The following is a 25,104-nucleotide window of genomic DNA, read 5'->3' on the forward strand; positions in this document are numbered from 1 at the left end:
CCAGGAACGGGGGAGCCTGGTGGGCTGCCGTCTATGGGGTCGCACAGAGTAGGACATGACTGAAGCGACTTAGCAGCAGCAGCAGCAGACCGTCTTATCCAGATGAAAGGTCTTCTAAAGATATCAATATTAACTGTGTCTTCTTGACTTTGAGTGTAGACAAAGTTTTTCTAAACCGCATAAGGATATTTTTCCATAGTACCCTCATTCCCAAGACAGAGAGAAATATGTCTGAGATTTAGAGCAGTGGCTTTTAACCAGGAGAATGAATCCCATAAGATCCCTGGGAAACTCAAAACCATTTTAAGAGTCTTGTGTTAGTAGAAATGTTATCTGTCAACTTAAACTAAAAAGGCTGGAGGCAGTTCAAACTGAAAAATAAGCTTCTAGTGCCCCAATCTTCTATAAACAGGAAGCATGCTGGAAAGCTACTCAACTACAGAAACAAGACATTTTTTATATAAGGAAAGGATCATTCACGATGAAGAATAAATAATCTGGCTCAGGGAACCTCACTTCTACCTTACACCTGCATCAGGATTTGAAATGATGAGCTCCTCCAGTAGCTCATGCCTGACCCTGATGCTATAATATATGGAGAGTTTAAGGGCCTTGAGGGGAGATGAGTGTCTGTTCCATGTGTGAGAAACAGAAATAATTTCAGCAGAGTGGTTGATTAAATAAGACCACAGTTGAATGCAACACTCCTATTGGAAGATAGAGTCTGTTTCATCTCTTTCTGAATCTCTTCTGAGCCTGTGAATTGCTTTAACCAACAGAATGTGGGGGGAGAGACAGTATAACTCCCAAGTCTGGGTCATAAGAAGTCTCGGGTCTTGGAACTTTTGTTCTTGGGACATTCCCTTGCAGAACTCAACTGCCAAATCATTAAGAACCCAAGCCACGTGGATAAGCCAAGTGTGATTGCTCCTGCCAACAACCCAGCTGAACTTCCACATGAAGGGTAGCATCAGCTACCAGCTCTGGGAGCCAACAGTCTGCTGGAGCCTTCAGTTCTCTGCAGATCCATCCACTGAGTTCAGTGCCTCAAACCAGAACCACCCACCAAGTCTAGTGGACACGGATCCAATAGATATAATAATAAATTGATGTTTTTAGCCACAGAGTTATGAAGTGGTTTGCTAAGTGGCAGTAGGCAAACAAACAAACAAACAAAAAAAGGCAAAGTTATAGTAATCCATCCAGAAAATCTATTCATATGTGAGAATAATCTTAAAATGGAAAGCAAGCTGTGGAAATCCAGAGACTACAACTGAGTTTCTCCATTTATACATTATTCTCTTCAATAACTGTCAAAGTTGTAGGTGAAGATTAAAGTTCAAATTTTAAGTTTATTAACATCCTGTTTTCAGTGCATATGGCATTTTCTCACATATTGACTTGGCTTACTTATGTATTTCTATAGGGATTTTCTATTTTCTTTTAAGAAAAGAGGGAGGAAATGCTGTGCACTATGAGCCCTTTTGATGTCTCAAGAGGAGATGAAGCTCTCCGCAGGCCAGAATCAATCAATCCTGTATCATTTATATCCTCATTTCAGAACCCCTCAGGCTGCTCGATAGAATTATTATCTTAACCAGCAAAGTTCTTAGTAATAATCAAAGCTATGTATTTTCTAAGCTGCAATTTCTATAAGTGCATCTTTTTAAGTAATAATAGATATGTCTTTGGATTAGACACATCTGAATGTAGACAGTTTGTTAAAAGTTTTGACAGATTAATAAATATAAGTCTCCCAAACATGAAAAGAGGTTAAAAGAGAGAGAGAGAGAGAGAAAAGGAATAAGCAAGCTACAGACACAGAATGAGTTAAAAACAGGTCATTGTGAGAAACAAATTACCTTTATTTTTTGAGAAAAACAAAATTTTTATATCTTTTTCTCATTTAAGCAAATACACATATGCATTGGTAGCCTCAGTGTTACAGTTTCAGCCATGGGTCAAATAAATATGGACAGATTGTTGTGTCTTTGTAAAATTGATTGGTTGGTTCCATTAGTTTCAGAACAGAAGGTCAGAATGACACAGACAACCTCAAAAGCATAGTTATCCTGGTATTTACTGATCTATTGGCTGCTTTTTATTCTAGTGAACATAAATTTGCTTTTCCTCTTTTTTCTTGTTCTAACTTATTTGAGCTCACAGTGGCACACAAGAAAATGAATAACACAGGATTTTATTGACAATTGGCAGCCAAAAAGGCAGCACTGTAGGTAGTGACAGAAACTTTACTTTCAGCATCACTAAACCATCATTTTGGGAAAATGATAAAAGAGAAGCAGGTGTCTCAGAGGCCAGAAGAAATCAAAATTGTCAAAACAAACAGAAAAATCAAGAAACAAAAAACTCAAACATTAAAAAGGTAAAGTTGGTTGGACCATGTAGTCGAAACCACTGAAACCACAAGTAGGAATAAAAATGGCACACAAATACAAGCCAAACCAGATTTGGAACCAGAAACAGTTTTGGGAAAGAATTTATGCTGATCCAGAAAAAGAGTTAGTGAGACACACAACACCTGATTCAGAAAATGGAACTGAATTAGGAATAGAGTGGAAGCTCTCTAGTAGAATGGTGAAATCCACCTTGGGAGCTAAAGAATCCTGTGCATCTGGGTTCAAGAGGTCCAGAAGTGTTGTTCTCAGCAGCAGCACAGTATCATCAGGGCCGATGACTAGATCCACTGCGGTAGCTCAGTGAAAGCGTTATTTGTGAAATAAATGAATAAGGAGGAAAAAAGCTTTCAAATGTTTTTGCAAGTACAGATTTTAGAAGAATCTTTTTAATCATGATTTTTTTAAAAAAATGTACCTTAAATAAATGAGTTTACTAAGGTTACAGATAGTCTGTTCACAGTGGATAAGTAGTCATTTTGTAAAATTATATCAGGCAATGACTGCCACAGTTTTATAAAAATCAGTAATAAAGTTGTTTCCTTTAGTGAACATACAGAAAATGACTCAACATTCCATCTGTTTGGTTGTCATGATTTGGATATCTCAGGTAAAGTGAAAATATCTTTTTTTTTAATTCTCTGATCATAATATGTAATAAATAGACCAAATAATATCAAGGTATGTGTTAGTTTGCTTACTCGACATGTTTGAGCCTTGTTTCTAAATCATGTCACTCTGTCAGAGTTGCTAGATTTCCAGCTTTAATATAAGATTATCCTGGGCCAGCAAGTTCAAGCCAGTCTTTATTTTCATGTTGAGGCTGGTACACCGATTCATACCTTGCTGTTCCTGCTAGGATCACTGATGTTTATTTTTCCCCTTTTATTGCAATTAGCCTTATCCAGGGCCACTTTTAACTTTCTACTGTGAGGCCTTGAGTGTTTGGCTTTTTATGATTTCTTTCACAGTAAATCCCTTGGTTTCTTATGTAAAGTGTTCTGTTCTTGTCCCCTGGGGTATGACAACAGAAAGGTTTCACTGAACATCAGAACAGGTCTTAATATAACACTTCTGCAAAACAAGAGTGTTTTATTTGCTTTGCGTTTGCGTGATGACATTCATTAAACTGCTGTCTGCTCTGTCAAGATCTGTTTGGGTATAACTTTCTTCCATGGCATTTGGAGAATTTAACAAGTGGTGACAAATTAAGTTACAAAGTTAAGCAGAAAGAATATCATAAAAATTATGTTCTGCTGCCACCAACAACAATAACAATTGTAAGAACTGGCAATGAAGTAATTATAATAAATCTGTATTAATAGTTACTAAGTTAGCTACTTACAATGTGCCAAAATTTTACCTGCATAATCACATTTTTCCTTACCATGACACCATTAAATAGAAATTATTTTTATGGTTTTAAATTATCACATATTGCTAATATAAAAGCCTCCAATATTCAACAAGTGATCAAATTGCTGAAGATCCAATTATCTAATGATCAATTTCAAATTCTCAATTTTCCAAATTTGTCAAATGAAAACATTTATCAATTGACTGAAATGGTTTCAATAGAATTAACAGGAGATTGAATAGCATTACCAAGAATGTGAAATGATTGTAATTGATGTATTTTGAATTCTGAAATATTAAATAAGGATATTATTTATAATAAATATCACATTTCATCAATTGAAAATAATTATTATTTCTTAAAGGAATTCTTAATAGTGACTTTAAATTCTCTATATCATTTACTCTTGCCAAACTTTTTTCTTTGTCATTTTTATGAATTTATCTTTGAATCTTTATTTTTTCCTTGTAATTAAATTATCAAAGTTTAAGTATGAAACATAAAGATCACTACATTCATATTATTATTCTTTTTCTATATTCAGCAGTTTTCTATATTCAGCAGTTTCTGTTTTACCTGAAAACTGCTTCTAGTTGTCAGATCCAAACTGCTTTGTCTTAGAGGCATGAAATTATAATATCTGATTTAGCCTAGATACTTTAAAATTCAAATTTAATTGTAATGTATGTTTTATTTCTGATAAAAATTAAGATTGATAGTAAGTGCTTCAAATTTGAAAATTATAAAGTGGCCTTCAATCATTTGAAATTAATAAGAAGTAGATAAACAAAAATCTCATGGACAGAAGAGCCAGGCAGGCTACAGTCCATGAGGTCACAAAAGAGCTGTACACAACTTAGCAATTAAACAACAAGGTAAACGATCCTATTATACTTCTTCTATTGTGTTTTTATAAATTATGTTTTTGCAAATTGACTTTTCCTAAATTTATCTGACTCTTCAGAAAATTGTATTTTCAAAAACTGACTCTTAGCAAATTCTTTTCATGAATTATTTTGCTTGCTGTGTTATACCCCCCCTATAGAAATGAAAGCTGAGTTGTGAAGGGTTTCAATGGCTTGCTCAAGATAATTCAGATAGTAAGAGGGAAACCTGGTTTTCAAGTTCTTAGGATCTGTATCATTATTCCATGCTGTTTTTAAGAGTATGAAAATTTTGATTTTTTAAAATTAATTCATTTCAGTTTTCATTGTTTAAAATTCTACTTTAAATGGCATCATGAATTTAAAGAGTGTGTGGATTCCTAGTGAGAAATTCTTCTAAACCACCTTGAGGGTCTTCACTAGGTAGACAGTCAGGATATGTACTGTCAAATTGGGGAAATTTCTTAATGATCTAGCACCAATCAACTAGGGATAATTAGATGATTAATGATACTAGCTTTTATCCTAAAAGAGAAAAAGAGACATTGAAATATATATATATATGAACATAGCAGCATAAGCACATATATACTTTAGAAATACTGACCTGGCAGCATTGTAGAAAAGAGAGATGAGGCTGGAGTCAGGAAGGTCAGATAGGAAATGCTGACATACTTCACAGTTAATGACAAGAGCCAACATGAAAATATTAGAAACAGTGATAGGTAAGCGCACAGAAAGTAGGAATAGAATAAACAGGATTTGATAATTTTATGGAGCTAGATTGTAGGAAGAAGGGGGGAAGGTTATGGTCTGAGTATTGAGGTAAATTGCCTAGTTTCCATCATAATAGTAAATTGAAATGACATTTTTGGTAGAAGAGATAATGAGATTGACTTCATATCTGTTAAGTTTAAATGATTGTGACTCTTCAATGGAAAAATACACTAGGTAATATTAATACCAGCAGAGGGGTGTGTTTGTGTGTGTGTGTGTGCATGCGTGTGAGCTCAGAGGCTGGTACAGTCTCTATAAATAAATGTTCTTGAATTATCAGCATATATGTGGTCACTGAAGCCATGGATATGGATAAGAGTGAAAAACAAGAATGTCAGAAAGAGGGTAAGATCAAAAGAGAACTTCAGGAATCTCAAATCTTTAAAGCATAAAAGGAATAAAAAGATCCCAGAACACTGAAAATGAGCAATTAGATGAACAGAAAGAAATCTACAATAAAAGGGTGACTTAAGTGCCAAGCAATATGAAGGAGTTATTTCTTTGAATTTAATTAACAAAATAAACACATGCCCAATATGTACTGAAAAAACATTCAATGTGTTCCTAAGTTGACCATTGGTAATATTGTTGAGAGTAATCACCATGGTAGGGTGGAAGTAGCTGTGAACCTCCAATAAAATCTTAATTTTTTGTTGTTTTTATTTTTTTATTAAAGAATAATTGCTTTACAGAATTTTGTTGTCTTCTGTCAAACCTAAACATGAATCAGCCATAGGTATACATATATCCCCTCCCTTTTGAAACTCCCTACCATCTCCCTCCCCACCCCACCCCTCTAGGCTGATAAAGAGCCCCTGTTTGAGTTTCCTGAGCCATACAGCAAATTCCCATTGGCTGTCTATTTTAAAGATGGTAATGTAAGTTTCCATATTACTCTTTCCATACATCTCATCCTCTCCTCCCTTCTCTCCATGTCCATAAGTCTATTTTCTATGTCTGTTTCTCCACTGCTGCCCTATAAATTAATTCTTCAGTACCATTTTTCTAGATTCCATATGTGTGTTAGACTACAATATTTATCTTTCTCTTTCTGACTCAATTCACTCTGTGTAATAGGTTTTAGGTTCATCCACCTCATTAGTAACTGATTCAAATGCATTCATTCTTAGGGCTGAGTAATATTCCAATTGTGTATATGTACCAAAACTTATTTATCCATTCACCTGTCAGTGGATATCTAGGTTGCTCCCATGTTCTAGCTATTGTAAAAAGTGTTGCAATGAACAATGCGATACATGTGTCTTTTTCAATTTTGGTTTCCTTAGGGTATATGCCTAGGAGTGGGATTGCTGGGTCATATGGTGGTTTTATTCCTAGTTTTTTAAGGAATCTCCATACCATTTTCCATAGTGGCTATATAACCAACAGTGCAAGAGTGTTCCCATTTCTCCACACCCTCTCCAGCATTTAGTGATTGTAGACTTTTTGATGATGGCCATTCTGACTGGTGTGAGGTGATATATCATTGTGGTTTTGATTTGCATTTCCCTAAAAATGAGCAAGTTGAGCATCTTTTCATGTGTTTGTTAGCCATCTATATGTCTTTGGAGAAATGTCTGTTTAGGTCTTTTTCCCACTCTTTCATTGGGTTGTTTGTTTTTCTGGCATTGAGTTGTATGAGCTGCTTGTATATTTTGGAAATTAATCCTTGTCAGTTGTTCCATTTGCTATCATTTTCTACCATTCTGAGGGTTGTCTTTTCACTCTACTCATAGTTTCCTTTGCTGTGTAAAAGCTTTTAAGTTTAATTAGGTCCCACTTGTTTACTTTTGTTTATATTTCCATTACTCTAGGAGGTGGGTCATAGAGGATCTTACTTTGATTTATCCCATCCAGTGTTCTGCCTATGTTTTCCTCTAAGAGTTTTATAGTTTCTGGTCTTACATTTGGGTCTTTAATCCATTTTGAGTTTATCTTTGTGTATGGTGTTAGGAAGTGTTCTAATTTCATTCTTTTACATGTAACCATCCAGTTTTCCCAGCACCATTTATTGAAGAGGCTGTCTTTGCCCCATTGTACAGTCTTGCCTCCTTTGCCAAAAATAGGGTACCCATAAGTGCTTGGGTTTGTTTCTGGGCTTTCTATCTTGTCCCATTGGTCTGTGTTTCTGTTTTTGTGCCACTATCATACTGTCTTGATGACTGTAGCTTTGTAGGATAATCTCAAGTCAGGAAGGTTGATTCCTCCAGCTCCATTCTTCTTTCTCAAGGCTGCTTTGGCTATTCGGTGTCTTTTGTGTTTCCATATGAATTGTGAAATTTTTTGTTCTAGTTCTGTGAAAAATGCCATTGGTAATTTGGTAGGGGTCACATTGAATCTGTAGATTGCATTTGGTAATATAGTCATTTTCATAATATTGATTCTTCATACCCAGGAACATGGAATATCTCTCCATCTGTTTGTCATCTTTGATTTCTTTCATCAGTGTCTTATAATTTTCTGTGTACAGTTCTTTTGTTCCTTTAGGTAAGTTTATTCCTAGATATTTAATTCTTTTTGTTGCAATTGTGAATGGGATTGATTCCTTAATTTCCCTTTCTGATTTTTCATTGTCAGTATATAGAAATGCAAATGATTTTTGTGTATTGATTTTATATCCTACAATCTTGCTAAATTCACCAATTAGCTCTAGTAATTTTCTGATACTATCTTTAGGGTTTTCTATGTACACTAAGATCATGGCATCCAGTCCCACCACTTCATGGGAAATAGATGGGGAAACAGGGGAAACAGTGTCAGACTTTATTTTTCAGGGCTCCAAAATCACTACAGATGGTGACTGCAGCCATGAAATTAAAAGACGCTTACTCCTTGGAAGGAAAGTTATGACCAACCTAGATAGCATATTCAAAAGCAAAGACATTACTTTGCCAACAAAGGTTCGTCTAGTCAAGGCTATGGTTTTTCCTGTGGTCATGTATGGATGTGAGAGTTGGACTATGAAGAAGGCTGAGTGCCGAAGAATTGATGCTTTTGAACTGTGGTGTTGGAGAAGACTCTTGAGAGTCCCTTGGACTGCAAGGAGATCCAATCAGTCCATTCTGAAGGAGATCAGCCCTGGGATTTCTTTGGAAGGAACGATGCTAAAGCTGAAACTCCAGTACTTTGGCCACCTCATGCGAAGAGTTGCCTCATTGGAAAAGACCCTGATGCTGGGAGGGATTGGGGGCAGGAGGAGAAGGGGACGACAGAGGATGAGAAGGCTGGATGGCATCACTGACTTGATGGACGTGAGTCTGAGTGAACTCCAGGAGTTGGTGATGGACAGGGAGGCCTGGCGTGCTGCGATTCATGGGGTCGCAGAGTCAGACACGACTGAACAACTGATCTGATCTCTGATCTGATCATGTCATCTGCAAACAGTGAAAGCTTTACTTCTTTTTTTCTGATCTGGATTCCTTTATTTCTTTTTCTTCTCTGATTGTTTTAGCTAGAACTTCTAGAACTATGTTGAATGATAGTGGGGAAAGTGGATACCTTTGTCTTGTTCCTGATCTTAGGAATAATGTTTTCAGTTTTTCACCATTGAGAATAATATTTGCTGTAGGTTTATCATATATAGCATTTACTATGTTGAGGTAGGTTCTTTCTATGACCATTTTTTGAAGAGTTTTAATCATACGTTGGTGCTGAATTTTGTCAAAGGCTTTTTCTGCATCTATTGAGATGCTCCACAATCCCTAAATTCCAGCTCCTAGCCACTGCACCTTCCAGGGAACCCACGACCCTGTCTGGGGTATGTATGGCTACAGCAAGGACTGTCTGATTTTCATTCTTTTTAGGCTGCCACAGATCAGCTGTTTCACTGCCAGCCTTAAATGTTTCTCCTCTGACAAAGACAGTTGCCCCGATGTGGGAATCGGGCCCTGGTTCAGTTCCCCTACCCACCCAGGGCAGGTCCAGTCCTTCTAACATTCCTGTTTTTCCCCCTAGATCCTTTGTCCTACTGAGTTTTGCGTGGGTTTATATATTCTTTTTGCTAGTCAGGTACTCCTGTCTGCTCTCAACTGGTGTTCTGCATGCCCTTCTGTGTCCAAAGGTGTAATCCTGATGTATCCATGGAAAGAGAAGTACTCCATATCCACCTATTCCTCTGCCATCTTGTCGCCCAATCTTAATATTTTTTTAATCCTCTGCCTATAAAAAAACAGATTTTCAATGCATTTATTTGAAAGAAATTATGATTTTTTAAAAATTACTTTTAAATAGGAAGATACAGAATGAACCAGATAAATACTGGATAATACAAAGTTACTACATAGTCTTTCTTTATCCAAGACTTTGACGTTTCAATATCATATATTCCTGAGAAATATAATAGTGAACCAAGAAAAATGCCAACTAAAAATCAGGAAATTTTAAATATATAATAAGGAATTGTTGCACTTTAGTAAATATATATAATATTCATATTCATACGTAATATATATACATAATATTTATTTTATATGTATTGTATTATATATACATATGTATATATAAAATAGAAAAATCAAGAAAGTTCCAGAAAAACATATACTTCTGCTTTATTGACTATGCCAAACCTTTGACTGTGTGGATCCACAAACTGTGGAAAATTCTTAAAGAGATGGGAATAGCAGACCACCTTACCTATCTCCAGAGAAATCTGTATGCAGGTCAAGTAGCAACAGTTAGAACTTGACATGGAACAATAGACTGGTTACAAATTGGGAAAGGAGTATGTCAAGGCTGTATATTGTCACCCTGCTTATTTAACTTCTATGCAGAGTACATCATGGGAAATGCTGGGCTGGATGAAGCACAAGCTAGAATCAAGATTGCTGGGAGAACTATCAATGACCTCAGGTATGCAGATGACACTGCCCTTATGGCAGAAAGAGAAGAACTAAAGAGCCTCTTGATGAAAAAGAAAGAGGAGAGTGAAAAAGTTGGTTTAAACCTCAACATTCAGAAAACTAAGATCATGGCATCTGGTCCCATCACTTCATGGCAAATAAACTGGGAAACAGTGACAGACTTTATTTGGAGGTGGGGGGGGGGGCTCCAAAATCACTGCAGATGGTGACTGCAGCCATGAAATTAAAAGACGCTTGCTCCTTAGAAGAAAAGCTATGACCAACCTAGACAGCATATTAGAAAGCAGAGACATTACTTTTCCAACAAAGGCCCATCTAGTCAAGGCTATGATTTTTCCAGTAGTGATGCATGGATGTGAGAGTTGGATTATAAATAAAGCTGAGCTCTGAAGAATTGATGCTTTTGAACTGTGGTGTTGGAGAAGACTCTTGAGAGTCCCTTGGACAGCAAGGAGATCCAACCAGTCCAACCTAAAGGAAATCAGTCCTGATATTCATTGGAAGGACTGATGTTGAAGCTGAAACTCCAATACTTTGGCCACCTGATGAGAAGAACTGACTCATTGGAAAAGACCCTGATGCTAGAAAAGACTGAAGGCAGAAGGAGAAAGAAGGGGATGACAAAGGATGAGATGGTTGGATGGCATCACCGACATGATGGACATGAGTTTGAGCAAGCTCCGGGAGTTGGTGATGAACAGGGAAGCCTGGCATGCTGTAGTCCGTGGGCTTGCAGAGTCAGACACGTCTGAGTGACTGCACTGAACTGAACTGAGTAAATATATCTGACGGAGATTAGAATAGATTTATTTATTGTCATTTGATTCTTTATAATAAGTTATAACTTGTCAGTAAAACATTATTAATTATGAGTTATCATTTATGGAAGATAAAAATTCATGGGCGTATTTTCAAACTAAGGAATCTATCTTTAAAAAAAAAACTTTGGAAATACATACTGAAAAATGAACCACAGTTGTCATCATGTAATATTTTAAACCTTTGTAGCAGAACAGAAGGTATTTAAAATAACTGCAGAGAAAATTTTCAGTTTCACAATAACAGAAGTTTCTTGAGTTGAAAGTTGAAAGCTTCAGACAAAACCACTCTCCTTCCATTTAGACAATACCACTGGTTAAGAAGATAAAAAGATGCTGTGCCTCTCTTTGTAAAACTCACTATAAAGTTTAAAAAAAGGTAGAAAGTCATACAAATAAATAACCACAGTTGAGTGTGACCAGGTGTTATATTAATATGCAAGTATAAATTGGATATTTACTTCATATTTGATTATCAAAATGTCTATAATAGACAAATGTTTTCTATATTTTATTAGTGAGGAAACTGAAGATCAGGAGGTGTTCCTTTTACAGTGCTAAAAAGTCATCATAATCTGTTTCTCATGCAAGACTATCTGTCAAAACCAGTATTCCCAACCACTAACCTATGTTTCAACTAGCGAAGAAGAGCATATTCATGGTAGGTTGGTTTATAACATACAAGCCCAAATGAGGCCTACATGAATAAATAAATGCCATGAACCCACACATCTTCACCAAAAAAGAGTTGTAAACATGCTAATAGTGTAGATAAAAGAAAGTTCCTGTACATAAAGGTGTTTGAGCAGGACCACAAGTTAGTCTAAAGTATAAACTTATGGGGTGGAGCAGGCTGAATAAACAAGTTAGTCATGTAAGGAATTTTCTATGTTCAGTTCAGTTAAGTTGCTCAGTCGTGTCTGACTATTTGTGACCCCATGGACTGCAGCACGCCAGGCTTCCCTGTCCATCAAACTCCCAGAGCTTACTCAAACTCATGTCCATTGAGCCGGTGATGCCATGGAACCATCTCATCCTCTGTCACCCTCTTCTCCTGCCTTCAATCTTTCCGAACATCAGGGTCTTTTCTGAGGAGTCAGTTCTTTGCATCAGGTGGCCAAAGTATTGGAGCTTCAGCTTCAGTATCAGTCCTTCCAATGAATATTCATGACTGGTTTCCTTTAGGATGGACTGGTTGGATCTCCTTGCTGTCCAAGGGACTCTCAAGAGTCTTCTCCAACACCACAGTTCAAAAGCATCAATTCTTTGGTGCTCAGTTTCTTTATAGTCCAGCTCTCACATCCATACATGACTACTGGAAAAACCAAAGCTTTGACTAGACAGACCTTTGTTGGAAAATTAGTGTCTCTGCTTTTTAATATGCTGTCTAGGTTGGTCATAACTTTTCTTCCAAAGAGCAAGCATCTTTTAATATCATGGCTGTAGTCACCATCTGCTATGTAATTAACAGTAAAAACACTGTAAGAGCAGAGTAGTATTTCCACATGAAAAAAGTGAAAGTGTTAGTTACTCAGTTGTGTCCTACTCTTTGTGACCCCATGGACTGCAGCCACCAAGCTCCTCTGCCATAAAATTCTCCAGGCAAGAATACTGGAGTGGGCAGTCATTCCCTTTGGCAGGGGATCTTCCCAACCTAGGATTCGAACGGGGGTCTCCTGTATTGTAGGCAGAGTCTTTACCATCTGAGCCATCAGGGATTTCCACATATATTAGACAAATTGTCAACTTATATGCTATTCAAAAAAACAAAATGTGCCTAATGCAGAACAGAAGGGATATCCTAGAGGGCTGTGTGTAACTACTTTACACTATTAAAAGGAAGGAATGCTTCATTTGTGACTAAATGTTTACTGATATCCTTTTACTCATTAGCAGTTTTGCTATTGGCAAGATCTATTTTCCTGTTGGTCTCACTTGATTAATCAGGTAGTCTAAGGAACACAGAGAACAGAGCATCAGCTTTGCCTGAAGCAGAGTTACATTAAGTTCACAGAAGAGATGACTGCTGAGATAGTTTGGTGGAACCCAAGTGCAGTTTGCCAATTAAGGCTGAGGGTGTGAAGTGAAGATGGCTTAGGGAAATCATGGCAAGCAATTCTTTATTATTTGCAATAAAATTATTTAATACAATTTTTAATAACAACATGTTTATAAGTCTTTTTCCTTCAAAATAAAAAAAGAGGTTTGAAATTGATAAAGGTAGGCTGTTTCCTCTGATTGAGATACTTATTCATGAAAACATTCTGTACAAATGATCAAAGGCTAAATATAAAAAAAAATCAAATTAATGGGTGATCTCAAGAGCAATTATCATACCACCATTGCAATTACTATGTTTGTAAACTAATATTAATTACTAGGCATTATCCTAACCACTTAACATTGATCACCTTACTTAATCATGTGAATACCTCTGTATATTTGTGCAGCAGATATTTCATATCACAGATGAAATAAAAAGTCATTTAATACAATCTAATATCCACCAAAGGTAAAAACTCTATCAAACTAACAGCCTAAAACACTTTTTTCAAACAGATTAAGTCTAGCTACAAAACAGGCCTATAGCTAATATCTTAATAGTGAAACATGCAAGCAATTTCCTTTAAAATTATAATTAGGAGAAGAATACTGTTCCTGTTAATCCTATTCAGCTTTTGCAAGATGTTCTAGTCAGCTACATTAAGTAAACATATATTTTAAAAATCATAAATAAATAAAAGAAAACTGCAAATATAAGAAATAAAATTCTCATTATTTACAATTAATATGATTAATGTCATAAAATCCTGTAAATAATCTAAAGAAAAGTTATTAAAAATGAGTATTTAGCAATGTTGTAAGATTTCAGGTCAATTTACTAGGTAGTTGCCAGATATAAGATCAACTGCATTTCTGCATATCAACATACAGTCAGATATTATAATTTCAGAAAGAGATGATTCTAACAGAATCATAAAGTACCCAGGAACAAAAGCAAAAATATTATTTATAGTTAAGACTTGTATATAACTAATGAGAAATTTCACTGATAACACATTAAAGGACAGAAAAATAAATAGAAAAATATTTCTACAAATTGTCTCAAAATCAAAAAATTCTTTCAATATGCCATTAAAAAATAATTTCCAGTAGATGAAAGCAAGGTTTATTAATTTCAGCACTGTTGACATTTTGGTCAAATATCTCTCTGTATTGGGGAGCTGCTTTGTGCATTTTTTAATGTTTAGCAATATCCCTGGCCTCCATCCAATAGATGGCAGTAGAACTCCTCACTTTATTATTATAATCAAATTGACCCAGACACTTGCAAATGTCTCCTGGGGGGAAAAAAGACCCCCAGTTGAGAACCACTGGGTTAAATATATAAATATGAATTACAATTTTTAAAATATAAATATAAAAGATTTCTTTGAGACCTTGAGATAAGAAAAGATTTCCAAAAGAAATAAAAATATATAACATAAGGAAAAATTATGATAAATTAAGAAATTAAATTTGTTAGCATACCATAAAGAAGCTTAAAGCTAGGTGAAGATTATATATTTGCAACATATCTGAAGGAAAATATTATCTTGAGTACATAAAAGCATTAACAAAAAGAGTCAAATAAAGAATAAAACCAACAAGCTACTATGAAAATACAATTTAAAATAATGATTAGATCAAAATTTATGTACTGCATACCCTCACTCTAATCTTCAGAAATGGAAAAAACCTGCCAATATTAATAATTGGTGGAAAAGTTCAACAATTGAAACACTCAACTTTGCTAATGGTAGTGTAAATTGTAGCAACTTTCATAGTATTTTGTAGTAATATTGAATACTTGAAAAACTCTATAAACCAAAATGACATTCCCAGCTCTATACTCTTGAGAAATACTTTCATCTCAGGATGGACATATCAGCAGTTTATAATATGTAAAATTTTAAATAACACAAATATGAAATGAACAAAACATCAGAAATTGAATTAAAAATCTTTAGTAAATCAGGCAAAAAATAATAATCTATGTGAAACTGATAATTAATGAATTAAAGTTATACATAACAATCTGGACATACTTCACAAACAATAAAAAGAGTAAATCACAAATGATTAGTATATATAGATCAATAGACGCTAGATACAGTGATAAAATGGTTCTAGTCACATAAATTTCAAAATGTATAATAAATCATGTGATTAAACAATATATTAAAAGTGCATACATAAATGTTAATACTGCAAAGGATAAATAAGTGTAAAATTTAGACTTGCAGTTACCTTAGGGAAGAGAATTTAAGATATTGTGATTGTCCTATTTTTTAAGCCAGAATTTAGTAAATATGTGCTTGCTTTTTAATAATATTTTAGACCATACACATAAATTATAGACAACTTTTTGTAATATGACTATTTCATCATAAAAATAACACTAAAAAAGTTGTTCTTGTTCGATCACTAAGTTGCGTCCAACTCTTTGAAACTCAATGAACTGCAGCATACCAGGCTTCCTTGTCCTTCACTATGTCCAGGATTTTGCTCAAACTCGTATAATTGATTTGGTGGTGCCATCCAACCACTTCATCCTCTGTCATCCCCTTCTTCTTCTGCCCTCAATCTTTGCCAGCATCAGGGTCTTTTCCAGTGATTCAGCTCTTTGCATCAGGTGGCCAAAGTATTGGAGCTTCAGCTTCAGCACTGGCTTGATATCCTTGCAGTTCAAGGGACTCTCAAGAGTTTTCTCCAGCACCACAGTTTGAAAGCATCAATTCTTTGGCACTCAGCCTTCTTTATGGCATTCATATATCTGTCACACTCATAAGTTTTCACCAACCAAGCAAAGACAAATATTGAATTTATTACAGTTCTCCTTGTGTGTTAATTTGATGCATATATTTAATATAAAATACTGTAACAGCATTAAATTACTAGTAATTCTCAAACGCCAAATTAAATATCAATTTTTTAGTTAAGCATCTAAGCTAGCTCTTTTATATGACAATCCCAACCTGTTGCTAATGACAGCCAGGAGATGCTATAACTGAGTGGCTATACCAACAACAAAGCAGACTTCAAATTAAGAATATCATAAGGGGAAACAAGAGACATGTGATAAGGATAAAAGGAGAAATCCATCAAAGACATAAAAATTCCAAGTATTTGTACATCTAATAACAAAGCTTCATCTTACTAAAAACACAGTTTGACAGAACTAAAAGGAGAAATATATAAATGCGTGATTGTAGTTGGTGATGTCAACATTTCTTTCTGATAAAAAGATGGAATTGCATAGATTTAGTAGATACAAATTAATAAAAATATAGGAGAACTGAACAAAATTGTGAACTAATTTGATGTAAGTGATATTTATAGAACACACCCAGAGTCGGACACGACTGGAGCGACTGAGCAGAGCAGAAAGCACCAACAAATAGAAAAATGCATATTTTTTCCAAGTGTTAGTATAAAAGGAAATGCTCACCAAGAAAGACTACAGATGGGGCAATGAAACAGGTTTTGATAAGAATAAAATGACTAACATGCTAAGACATGATTGAAGTACTTGTACTTCAAGTACAATTCTTGTACTCCATGAAAATAAAAGTCTTGTATCCTTCTGTTGAGCCAACAACATTGTAAAATACTTTTAAACCCCTGAAATAGAATAAGATTTGTGTTTAAGAAAAAAAAAAGCATTATATGAATCTTCATAAAATTATATGAAATATATCACAACAAATAAATTTAACAATAGTAAGTGAGAAATCAGAGAAATTACCAAATATTTAGAAAATAAATGAAACAAACTTCTAAATTATTTTTCAATCAAAAATGAAATTGCAAGGAGACATTAGAACATCTTTTCATCAAATGGCAATAAAAATACTTTATATAAAAATTTGTGGATTGCAGCTAAAGCAGAGTGTAGAAGAAAATTTGGAGTGTTAAATGTATATATCAGAAAATAAGAAACATCTAAAAGTTATACCTTAAGCCATCATTTAAAGAAACTATAGAAAAAGAACAACTGAATCCAAAGTGAGTAGAGAAGGGAAATAAAAAGGTACAGCATAAATAAATGCTGCTGCTGCTGCTGCGGCTAAGTCGCTTCAGTCGTGTCCGACTCTATGCGACCCCATAGGCGGCAGCCCACCAGGCTCCCCCGTCCCTGGGATTCTCCAGGCCAGAACACTGGAGTGGATTGCCATTTCCTTCTCCAATGCATGAAAGTGAAAGTGAAGTCACTCAGTGGTGTCCGACTCTTCGCAACCCCATGGACTGCAGGCTACCAGGCTCCTCCATCCATGGGAGGCTCCTCCGTTCATGGGATTTTCCAGGCAAGAGTACTGGTGTGGACTGCCATTGCCTTCTCCAATAAATAAATGAAGTAGAAAATAAAAATGTGTACTTAAAATTGGTCCATATGTATATATAATTTTTACCTCAATGAATTGATTTTACTGGAAAAGCTGTGAACAGCCAAGGTATATAATTCAAATTAATTCTGGTGATCCTAGCCATGGAGTGTTTGGCCCCAAGTAAAAAGCTGCATATACAGAGGTAATTTTTAATACTTTTTAGCATAATGGTCCTTGTTTTAGAGAAGAAAATGAACACCAGGATGACAATAGAATTGCTCTTAACGGTTCACATGTTATATGTGTTACCATCAGCAGAACTTGACCTAGCTCTCTATTTTTACCTTAATGTTTGAACACTAGAGAGATCTCCAGATAAAAATATCATACTTCACAACTTCACATAGACATATCTATATATGATTACAAAGTAACATATAGGTTTAATTCTCTTGGTACAATTTCAAGTTAAAGTTTAATGTAGATTAAGGAAAAAAATAAATAAAAATTTCAGAATCCTACAATGTACCAAACATCTTTTATACACATTTTTGTTCAATTTACATACCATACTTCTTAAGTTTGACTCTATTTCTTAAGATAAGGAGAGAAACATCAAACAAGTTTACCCAAGGCATTCAATAAGTTCTAATCATATGTTCTCAAACACAGCAGTTTGTCTGCTATATCCCATTGCCTTTTTCTTTATCTATATATTCATTTATTCTGTCTTATATAACAGAGAGACATATGGTAATTAAAACATAGTAACAATCTAAGGCCAATACATTTCTTATAAACATCATTGTCAAAGGAAGACTTTACAAAATAGTTACATAATTAATTTCTGCACTCAAAGCAGGTTTAAATCCAAGTTGAGCATTCTTTTCTCTAAACTTGCCTCAACTGGGAGAAATTTTACACTTCTTTATTTAGAGGCAATAGTTTTATTTTAGATATATAATCTCAAATTAATAGGTGTAACACATACTTTTTAATTCAACGGATTCTGAAAGAACTGAGTGCCAGATACTGACAATGTCAATCTGATATTGACCATAGCAGATTTGCTTGCAAGCCTGTGTCATTCTGTTTACCTGGGCCCTTTTCTAGGAGAGATTTCCCCACTGATTATTTTTAGACTACACACCAGTCTTGAAAGTCTCTCATCTGAATAATTCTAAAATTTTTGATAGATATTGAAAACCCAGATACAGAGCATATATCATTAAATATTTTCTATTTGATATCATTATTTCACCCCTTTGGTTTTTATTTATACCTTTAAGAAAAAGGTATAAACTTTCAGGGAGCACACATTCCAGGTCCTGTGCAAAGCACATTTTGTGCATGGCTTCAGAACAACTTTACAGGATAAATTTTTATTGTAACTATGGCACATATTCAGAAAATTAAGATCATGGCATCCGGTCCCATCACTCCATGGCAAGTAGATAGGGAAACAATGGAAAAAGTGACAGATTTTATTTTAGTGGCCTCCAAAATCACTGCAGATGGTAACTGCAGCCATGAAATTAAAAAACATTTGCTCCTTGGAAGAAAAGCTATGACCAACCTAGACAGCATATTAAAAAGCAGAGACATTACTTTGCCAACGTAGGTCATCTAGTCAAAGCTGTGATTTTTCCAGTACTTATATATGGATGTTAGATTTGGGCTATAAAGAAAGCTGAGCATTGAAGAATTGATGCTTTTGAATTGTGGTGTTGGAGAAGACCCTCAGACTGCAAGATCAAACCAGTCAATCCTAAAGGAAATCAACCCTGAATATTCATTGGAAAGACTGATGCTGAAGCTGAAACTCCAATACTTTGGCCACCTGATGTGAAGAACTGACTCACTGGAAAAGACCCTGATGGTGGGAAAGATTGAAGGCAGGAGAAGGGGATGACAGAGGATGAGACAGATGGTTGGATGGCATCACCAACTCGATGGACATGAGTTTGAGTAAGCTCCAGGAGTTGGTGACAGACAGGGAAGCCTGGCATGCCGCAGTCCATGCAGTCTCAAAGAGTCGGACACAACTGAGCCACTGAACTGAACTGAGGGCACATATATTTACCCTGAAGGGTTTCATAACCGTCTTCTGTTCAATACCTTATTTTGCAAGGCTGGTCACAGTCTCCCATGACAAATGCCGAATGTACTTTAAGACATGAATAATATAGACTTTAAAAATTCTAAGAAATGATGATTTAGAGAACTGGTTCATGGCTGCTTGATCCCTTGACACTCCTCCCCTCCCATTTTTTTCACACTCTCCTTTCTTTCTGTGTCAGCTTAATATGGAAGCATCTCTCCCCATAACATTGACATTTTCTATGTGTGTGGACTTAATTAAAAGATATATTTTATTAAAAAAAAACTCAACATCTCTTATTTCTAATTTTGTTAAAAGAAAGACCATTCTCCAGCAGCAAAATATGCATACACTGAGCCAGCTGCTCTGCTTCAAAATAGAAAATATGATGCAAAATCTGTAACTTCTGGAAAAATGTTTCTGATTTTTTTAAATGACTATTTTATTCTGAAATGACTTCTAAATGATCTTGAGGGTGACACTCCTGTGAGAACCAGTAACCAAAAATGAAATCACATTTCACGTTGGGAGGAAATTAGTAATCATATATGTGAGCTGTTTTTCTCACAAGAGTGGTAATACTTTATTGCAGTTTAAAGAGGAAAATGTGTGAAAAAGTACCATTGGCCAATTTACTATGAAACAAGAATAAATGGACAAATCATAGCAAAACACTCACAATTCACCATTATAAATCTGACTTAGCCTATGGCATTTCAATTTACCAAGAACCTTAGAGTTTATAAGCAGATATTAGATAGAATAAGAGAGATGACTTTAGGGTTAATTTTAGGCAAGAATACTTATTACAGCAAGAATATATCTAAACTGTATTATTCTTATAAGGACTTTTCTTTGTGCCACACTTCCTTGAGTGCATGCACGTTAAGTCACTTCAGTCGTGTCCAACTCTTTATGACCCTGTGAACCCTGTTCATGGGATTTTCCAGGCAAGAATACTGGATTTGTTATAGCCAAATGCTCTGGGAAGCAGTCTCGCTCAGAAGGACAGCGTGGATGGAGGAGTGCAGTTTATTACACCGGTAGGTCCAAGGCAAAGTTTCCTCTTTAGCCAAGGACCCCGACTGATTTTTGTAACAACCTCTTATACCCGAAGTGTACATGTCCAAGCCCACATCCTCAAATTCCTTAAAGTCCACTCTGGACAATGTTATTAAGAGACACAAACAGGTTATGCAAACAGTCATAGATTTACATTCTAAAGCTAACTGGACATACAAGAAGTCTACATCAATAATTACTATGTAATTATTAAAATTATGTAGTGGACACTGCATTCCTTCTGGCTCTGGGAGATCTAGGTACAGGGTCTGCCTGTTATGATTTTTGTCTCTCTGGGATTGCTGATAGCAATTATCTCTATGGCCTCCCCAGTGTGCAGTCCAAAGTTTGCTGAGAGTGTAAGATGGAGTTCCTTTTCTTTTAAAAATGGAGTCAGTCCAGTCGGGGCAAGCTGCTCCTTTCCTTCTTCAGAGTGGGTTGTCTCCTCCTCCTCCAGGAGATCTTCCCAACCCAGGAATAGAACCCATGTCTCTTATGTCTTCTACACTGGCAGGTGGGTTCTTAACCACTAGCACCACTTGGGAAGCCCTTGACTGGGAGAGTCCTGTGCTGTTTCATTTAGCTGAGCAACAGTCAGAGATTGGCCTAGTACAATTCACTGACCTTCTATACATTTGGTTATCTTACTGCCTTTGTGTTTACTCTTTTGATTTCCCTGTTGTTCAGTCACTCAGTAATACCCAACTCTTTGAAACCCCATGGACTGCAACACGCCAGGCTTCTCTGTCCATCACCAACTCCTGGAGTTTGCTCAAACTCATGTCTATTCTGTTGGTGATGCCATCCAGCAATCTCATCCTCTGTCACCCCCTTCTCCTCTTGTCTTCAATCTTTCCTAGCATCAGGTTTTTTCTAATGAGTTGGCTCTTGGCATCAGGTGAACAAAGTATTGGAGCTTCAACTTTAGCATCAATCCTTCAAATGAATATCCAGGACTGATTTCCTCTAGAACTGACTGGGTTGATCTCCTTGCAATCCAAGGGACTCTCAAGAGTCTTCTCCAACACTACAGTTAGAATACATCAATTCTTTGGTGCTCAGCCTTCTTTATGGTCCAACTTTCACAAGCACACATGACTACTGGAAAAACCATAGCTTTGACTAGATGGATCTTTATCTTGGGGAAGAATGGATACATGTATATGTATGGCTGAGTCCCTTTGCTGTCCACCTGAAAGCATCTCAACATTGTTAATCTGTTATACCCCATGTTTTATTATCCTTTCACCTCCCAACACAAGAACATGGGTCTTCACAATTTTTATTTACAACATGTTTGGCACATAAAAAGCACTGAAATTATTATGAAAAATTATCATCATTCTTGTGTGTATGCTGCTGCTGCTTCTAAGTCACTTCAGTAGTGGCCGACTCTGTGTGACCCCATAGACAGCAGCCCACCAGGCCCCGCCGTCCCTGGGATTCTCCAGGCAAGAACGCTGGAGTGGATTGCCATTTCCATCTCCAATGCATGAAAGTGAAAAGTGAAAGTGAAGTCGCTCAGTAAGTGTCCGACTCTTCATGACCCCATGGACTGCAGCCTACCAGGCTCCTCCATCCATGGGATTTTCCAGGCAAGAATACTAGAGTGGGATGCCATTGCCTTCTCTGCTTGTGTGTATATTATCTTAGAAAAAAAAGTAATTATATATCATTTGTAAAATAATACTAAAATAAATCTAAAAGAATTGATTACTTTTTGGTCTTTTTAATTGAGATTATTGAAGTATATCAGTCAGATGTAAAAATGCATTTTATACTTTTAAACATGTATTTTATACATTTTTTATAGTGAGATGATAAGACATTGTAGGGAAAACCATATTAACATTCATTATATTTTTTGGCATATTATATAGGAAAATCTTCAGGTGTATTCTACCAGATATAATTACGGGAGGGGGGGGGAAATCCACTAAAAACAAAAATGTAGCCAAATGTGAATACCAATGAAACCTGTGACTTGCCAGGTGGTGATGGTGGTAAAGAACCCATCTGCCAATTCAAGAGATGTGAAAGACATGAGTTTGATCCCTAGGTCAGAAAAATCCCCTGGAGAAGGAAATGGCAATGCAGTCTGGTATTCTTGCCTGGGAAATCCCATGGACAGAGGAGCCTGGCAGGCTACAGTCCACATGACTGAAGCAACTTAGCATGCACGCAATGAAACCCAGCAACTGAAGCATACTAGCAAACTGAAAGGACCAGCCATGTTTTATTTACTTTTCAATTTATCTTTTCTTCTTTCTTGAGTACACTCTAAGCATCTGTCTACCAAGTTACAAGATATTTCATATCTAAAGTAATAGGATAGTAGGCAATTACATGTTGGAACTTTACCCAAATTCTTGGTTAAGATTCATATTCATTTAAATTCATTTTCAATCAGGATACAATAAAAGAATATGGCTTAGTTTATATAGTACTCTTAATTTATATAGTACTCTTTAAGTGATATTCATTTATTGGTTTTGCCAGAGAAACTCGCCGTATGTATTTTCCAGTGAACATCAACTAGGTGGCCCATGGGACACTGAACTCAGATCTTGTGGTCTACTTGCCCATAAATACTTGTTTTCTGCTTTCACTAGTTCCATTTCTTTATATCAAGTTGTTATCAACACTACATGACTTCACTAAATATGATGTAAATTGCTTAAATACAAATAGAAAAAGGCTAGTAGTTTGGAGATGGAGAAGGCAATGGCAACCCACTCCAGTACTCTTGCCTGGAAAATCCCATGGGTGGAGGAGCCTGGTAGGCTGGAGACCATGGCATCATGAAGAGTCAGACAAGACTGAGCTACTTCACTTTCACTTTCATGCATTGGAGAAGGAAATGGCAACCCACTCCAGTGTTCTTACCTAGAGAATCCCAGGGACGGCGGAGCCTGGTGGGATGCCGTCTATGGGGTCGCACAGATTTGGACACGACTGAAGCGACTTGGCAGCAGCAGTAGTTTGGAGAAAACTGAATTGAATGTTTCAGGCTCCATAATGTCCTATCCTGTCTTCATTGAAACATGTAATTTTAAATTCAGTCAAGTTAAGACAAATGTAAAGAAAATCATTGTAATACTTTAAATTAGAGAGCAATTATACAAATAACTGTTTTGCAAGAGCTTCCCTTGTAGCTTTACCTTGCAGGTAAAGAATCTGCCTGCAAGGCAGGAGATCCAGATTTGATCCCTGGGTTGGGAAGATCCCCTGGAGAAGGAATGTTCTTGCCTGGAGAATCCCATGGACAGAAGAACCTGGCAGGCTACATCCCATGGGGTTGCAACAGCCAGTCATGACTTAGCAACTAAACCACTACCACATCTCTCATTAAGTTCTCACTTCACTGTAAATGAAAATTACACTGAAAATTACATATGGGATGCTATGGATATGGATATTTAAGAAATATTCAGAACATCCAAGCAAACTCCTGTTAAAAGTAGATTTAGATTTACCTCAGTATTTTGGTCAATGATGCATATGTATATGATTCCACTTATCATGTAGCTCTGAATCCAGATTCAGTTACTGTGAGCCCACAAGGTATGACCCAATGACTTGTATTCTGTGTCTAAATTCTCTCTGGAGAGTATTTCTTATTTGTGTGTGTGTGTGTGTGATTGCTTTTTCCCCCTGCTAAGTTAGTTTCTAAGAATAACTGAATAAAAATGATAGATACCATGGGAGGTAATGATTAACTTGGTAAAAGCTATGTAGTCCATACTAATAGACATAATTCAGTTCTGAATTATTCAGTAGAAATCCATTGAGAATAACAATTCACCCAGTAGTCAAATTAATTTTTTTAGTGCCTCATGGATTAAATTGAGAATTTTAGAGAGGTTATTTCCTAGATGGTGTCATGCAAAACATTTTCTTTTTTGTAGCCTGACTTTAATATCAAGCCACGTTTCATCACCCTTTGTGTGTGTGTGTGTGTGTGTGTCTGTGTGTATGTGTGCATGTGCACTTAGTCATCACCCTTAGTCACTGTAAATTGAACTGCATCTATTATTCATGGGTCAATGTGAAAAGCAATAACAAGAAATTATGCTATTTTTCCAAGAGAAGTAAACACTTATTGTTTTGAAAAGGCTTGAATTCAAGATAAAATACAATGATTTAAATGGCCCTTTCTTTCTAGCATTTTGGGGCCCTCCTCTTTTTTTTCAATGCTGAAAATGAAGGACATTTAGTTTTTATTAATATATGTTTTATCACATTTGGAAGATCAAAAGTGCCTAATGTTATCATCATCCTCACTTCACAAATTCTACTGACCAGAGGTAGATGCAAACGACCACTCTTCTAAAGGCAGGCGGTATAGGCCTGGCCTCTCAACGCCTCAGAAGGAAGCTGACATTTCAACATTAAAGTTCAATGCACTGGAGCATTGTTCTAGTCACAACAAACTGTCTACATGACAAAATCCTGGCAACACAT

This window comes from Bos javanicus, chromosome 9 (assembly GCF_032452875.1).
Source record: "Bos javanicus breed banteng chromosome 9, ARS-OSU_banteng_1.0, whole genome shotgun sequence".
In the NCBI taxonomy this organism is placed as follows: Eukaryota; Metazoa; Chordata; class Mammalia; order Artiodactyla; family Bovidae; genus Bos; species Bos javanicus.